Raw genomic sequence first — 5,356 nt, forward strand, 5'->3', positions numbered from 1 at the left:
ATACAATCAATGTCCAAACCAAGTGTAAAAACAAGGTCCAGCGTGTTTCCCTTAATGTGTGTCAGGCCATTGACATGTTGCACAAAATGAAAAGATTCGGTGAGATTTATAAAATTATTAGCAAAGGAGTTTGTGGTGTCATTTACAGGCACATTAAAATCCCCAAGCATTAAAATTCTTTGCAATTTAGTGATGGAAGCCAAAAAGTAACTGAATTCAGCCAGAAAGGCGCCATTAATACCAGGAGGGCGATAAATTAAAATACAATAAAACGGGTTAGAGCGGCCAACTTTAGAAATTAGCAGTTCAAATGAGGTAAAAGTTCCACAATTCACTCTCCTCAAGGAGAAACTGTCTTTGTACAATAAAGCAAGGCCACCACCGCGGCCAGTGGTCCTTGGGGCACATATGAATGCGCAATCGGGCGGGCATAGCTCCTTCTTGGACACATAATCTTCATCCCTTTGCCAGGTCTCGGTGAAAAACATGAAATCTAAATCTCTAGCGATGAAAAAATCATTCAGAGTGAATGATTTGTTATTGATTGAGCGAGCATTTAACAATGCCAGCTTGAGAGACTTGGGACCAGCTTTGCAGACAGATGATTGTGACAGTGGTTGCAGATACCGGAAGTTGTGGGTTGTGTGGTTTTGACGTTTGTGATGTCTGTTGTTCATTACTACGGGTATGAAGGTGGGAGTTTGTGGGACAGTAGAGACCAGCCCAGTAGTTGGGGCAATAGGAAAGCAGGAGGGATTGTCTGTAGAGGTTAGTGGCAGCTTGAGCCTGTAGGGGGAGCTGCAGGAGGCAATGTCTACAGAATGCTCCGCAGAAGAAGAGGCACTGAGAAGGGGGTGTGGCACGTAAACAGTAACGCATGTGTGAGTGGCGTTGTGTGTACGGTATGCTGTATGTTGGCTGCTAACACGCGGCTTCCTAGCTAAACCCTCAACCCTCTGTTGCTCCAGAGTTAAATCTTTTACTGCCGCTGTTGTTGAAAAAACACATATATGACATTTGTCATGTGGCTGCCTTTGAACTCTTTTCCCGCACACAGAGTGGCTGAAGAGTTTCTCCTCTTTGGGGATTCTCATGTGTGTCACAGCGGGGTCACTGCGTATGAATTGCACAGTAGAATGAAATTAAGTTTCTGTGAACACTGCAGTCTGTCGACTGGTCAATCGCAGATGGTCACTCTGCTCAGGGCTGAGTTGTGGCTGGTTTTGTAACCACTGTTCAAACCATGGCAAGTCTTGCATACATTATTTTAAGCGAAATAGCTGCATTAAGAGGGAAACAACCATTGACTTAAAAGAACCACAAAGACACAAAATTACCACAAAGAAAAGCGAAATGACTACAAAGAGGGGAAATGATGACTGACTCAAAACGACTACAAAGAGACACAAAAGAACTACAAAGAGACACAAAATAACCAGAGACACAAAAGAACTACAAAGAGACACAAAATTACCACAAGAAACACAAAACTACAGACAGGTTGGTTTGGACCACAAAAAGAGGCTAAACCACCACAAAATCTGAGTGTCCTGTGTATGAGAGGTGGTGGGGCCTTTTGCATGTCTGTGCCCAGGGACCCATTGTCTTATAATCCGTCCATAGCTCTTGTGATGGTATTAAGAAACAGAGCTACAAGGAATCATCAGTTGGCTGCTTTTTGAATCAAAAAACACAACCTCTGCTGACCTTGAGTTAAGATATTTTTATAGCAAGCTGAAGTCACTAAGAACACACCTTTTTGAGTTCAGCCAAGTGCGTGTCCCTGCAAACACGTCTACTCCAAGTCCGTCTTTTCCTTTTGTAACAACCTTTGCAGCTCCTCCAACTCACCCTGAGGACAGCCCAAATATCCCACTGCATCAGCACACTGCCACCTCAGTAAACTCTATACAACAATGATTGTAATCAAGCAGCAGCCAGTGAGGAAGCCCAAATTACCTGCAGGTCTTTCATGAGTTTGGGTTGAAATCAAACAGTGTGTTTTGCTGATCATCTTGATCTCTGCTCTGCCTGTAAATGAGATACTGTTTGATAAAGACAGGCAGAGAGATAATTCTTATACCTCTATATTCTGCTGTGGTTCCTCGCGATCCTCCTTTGAATCTTCATTAGAAAAATCCGGGTGTTTGGTGACAGTCATCAAAGGAGGACTCCTGTGGAGCTGTTGACCAGATGGGGTAAAATTCCCCAAATGTCTCTCAGAGTTAAACATCTGTCCGACATGTCTGAGGTTCTCTTGGGCAAAAAGCTGCAACACTGAGCTTTAATACAAATCTCCTGCTGCTTCTTTCCTCCACACTCCCTTTTGTTCACACAGGTGGAGTGGCTGTGCTTTGAAAAATCCCTAAATGATTGTTTTCACCTGTGGGCCAAAATCAGCGTCCTCCTTTTGACCACTAGATGGCAACAGATCCCTTTAAAACACAGGTAAGACTTGTTTTTACTTTAGATAAAATATTGCTCATGTTATATTCTCCCTTCACATTCAACATACTTTAAATCCTTTTTCTTTTTGCAAAATAAAAGCCACAATTTCCCAAAACATTAAAACCCCACCTTTTATGTTTTTAACAGGTGAAAATGAATAATGAGCCTTTATTATTTTCATTGGGTATATACCACATCATTACCAGTACTCTTACTACTGCTACACTGCTGCTACTAAAAGTGGTGTAAGGTAGTTAACAGTGCACAATATTGTGAGCGACTGTAGCGAGATCAGCGATTCGATCCCCGGCCCCTCAAGTCCACACTTCCGATGGCTGTTCCATCAGTGTGGGTAAGTGGTTACTGAGTAGCAGGTGGCACCATGTATGGTAGCCACGGCCACCAGTTTGTGACTGTGTGTGTGAATGGGTGAATGTGACATATAGAATAAAACCACTTTCAGTGGTCTGAAGACGAGGCAAGTCCATTTACCACACACAGGCGACCACAAACACCACTGGCAACTGCTTATAAAAAAGCTGAAGGACTTTAATTCAGGGAGCTTCACCAGATTTTCCTCCTGTTCAGCCCACTCTTGTCCTTATTTGCTGCAGCTTTTATCTTACAAAGGCATGACTGCTTAATGGACTTGTAGATGTGCTCAGCTTGTCAGTCTTGACAGATTTTGCACCTAAACTAGAAACTGTAAATTGCATCAACTTGTCACATGACCAAATAGAGACTTGACACTATGCAACATCAACATACATGTTACTCAACAATCATCATTGCATGCCTGTACATGACAAATGTATGAAAGAAATAAGAAATTATTCATTTAATTGAATCATTTTAAATACATAGTTTATTCATGGTTTTTCGGTTCATGTAGAATCAGCTTATCATTTTGTTGTAGATTGCTACTGACTATTTTACAAAAAGGAAAGAAAAGAAAAAAAGAAAATTATGATAGAGATGTGTTGGCATGTTTCAGGTCAAATAGCCTGTAGCATATGGCACCATTTTTAATGTAATGGAATTTTTTTTCTTTAGAAACACAGCTGTAGTTCCGAAGCGGAAATCTGAATCATTTGCAAGGTCCAGTGCAACCGCACTACCTGTGCTGTCTATATTTAAACCCCTGGCTGCTGCCGCTTTTACAATAGGAAGAGAGGAATTATTTCTTTTTAAAAATCATGAAGACTTCTGCCTGCGCTGAGTTTCTGAACCCGTAAAATCATCTGAATTTAGAGAGGGGACACAGAGGAGACCAAAAATGGCATGAGAGCCAGACAGGAAAAAAATTGCTGTTTCTATGAAAATTGAAAATGTGTATCTGGATCTGAGTTCCTGGCTGGTTCTGGTCCTCCACAGTCCTCTCCCTCTGCTTCTGTTTCCATCTGTTCAGTGTGTCTTTGATGAAGCTGTGAGGACTGAAGTTTCTCTTCATCATCTTCACTCTTCACAGGGACAGGAGTGAATGTGAACTTGGTGATATCATCCTCCTCCAGCCCTTGAAGCTGCTCTCCCTCCTGACTGATCCAGAGTTCCTCCTGTTCCTCTCTAAATGGTTTCTACCCTATATGAGATCTCATGTGTCTCGTCAGATGTCCCCTTCGACGAAATCTTACCCCACACACAGAGCAACTAAATGGGTTCTCTCCTGTATGTCATCTCATGTGTCTCTTCAGATCTCCATTGCAACCTAATCTTTTGCCACACTCAGAGCAACTAAATGGTTTCTACCCTATATGAGATTTCATGTGTTTCGTCAGATGTGCCCTCTGACGAAATCTTTTCCCACACTCGGAGCAGCTAAATGGTTTTTCACCTGTGTGAAATCTCATGTGTTTCTTCATATCGCCACTGTGACCAAATCTTTTCCCGCACTCAGAGCAGCTTAATGGTTTTTCACCTGTATGAGATCTCATGTGTGCCTTCAGATCATGATTTCGGCAAAAATTTTTCCCACACTCGGAACAGATAAATGGTTTCCCTCCTGTATGAGATCTCATGTGTACCCTCAGAAATCCACTGCGACCAAATCTTTTCCCACACTCAGAGCAACTAAATGGTTTCTCTCCTGTATGCAATCTCATGTGTCTGCTCAGATCTCCATTGCGACCGAATTTTTTCCCGCACTCAGAGCAACTAAATGGTTTCTCTCCTGTATGACATCTCATGTGTCTGTTCAGATTTCCACTGCGACCAAATCTTTTCCCGCACTCAGAGCAACTAAATGGTTTCTCTCCTGTATGAGATCTCATGTGAATCCNATGTGTCTGTTCAGATTTCCACTGCGACCAAATCTTTTCCCGCACTCAGAGCAACTAAATGGTTTCTCTCCTGTATGAGATCTCATGTGAATCCTCAGATGTCCCTTCTGACCAAATCTTTTTCCACACTCAGAGCAGTCAAATGGTTTCTCTCCTGTATGACATCTCATGTGTATCTTCAAAGCTCCACTTTCACTAAATCTTTTACCACACTCAGAGCACTTAAATGGTTTCTCTCCTGTATGACATCTCATGTGTATCTTCAAAACTCCACTTTGACTAAATCTTTTCCCGCACTCAAAGCACTTAAATGGTTTCTCTCCTGTATGCAATCTCATGTGTCTGCTCAGATCTCCATTGCGACCGAATCTTTTCCCACACTCAGAGCAGCTAAATGGTTTCTCGCAAACAATCAAATCACTCACAGGGACTTCATCATTTTTCAGACAGTTTAAACCTGACTGAGGTTCTCCAGTCTCCTTCCAGTCATCACTGTCATCAGACTCAGGTTGTAAATGTGTATCTGGATCTGAGTTCCTGGCTGGTTCTGCTCCTCCACAGTCCTCTCCCTCTGCTTCTGTTTCCATCTGTTCAGTGTGTCTTTGATGAAGCTGTGAGGACTGAGGTTTCTC

The 5,356-nt window shown here is 42.4% G+C and overlaps 2 protein-coding genes, 1 long non-coding RNA gene and 1 pseudogene across 4 annotated transcripts in view; 1 reads left to right on the top strand and 3 right to left on the bottom strand.

Annotated features, from left to right (window-relative positions):
• The window catches only part of LOC126404273 (gastrula zinc finger protein XlCGF17.1-like), a 331,284-nt gene that overhangs the window by 270,697 nt on the left and 55,231 nt on the right, over nucleotides 1-5,356 (bottom strand). The window lies entirely within an intron of this gene.
• The window catches only part of LOC126404399 (uncharacterized), a 150,415-nt gene that overhangs the window by 63,159 nt on the left and 81,900 nt on the right, over nucleotides 1-5,356 (top strand). The window lies entirely within an intron of this gene.
• LOC126404329 (zinc finger protein 771-like) overlaps nucleotides 1-5,356 on the bottom strand; it is a 46,456-nt gene that overhangs the window by 2,346 nt on the left and 38,754 nt on the right. The window lies entirely within an intron of this gene.
• Nucleotides 3,148-5,349, bottom strand: LOC126404320 (gastrula zinc finger protein XlCGF57.1-like; annotated as a pseudogene).

The sequence above is a fragment of the Epinephelus moara genome, chromosome 17, assembly GCF_006386435.1.
Source record: "Epinephelus moara isolate mb chromosome 17, YSFRI_EMoa_1.0, whole genome shotgun sequence".
Taxonomy (NCBI): Eukaryota; Metazoa; Chordata; class Actinopteri; order Perciformes; family Serranidae; genus Epinephelus; species Epinephelus moara.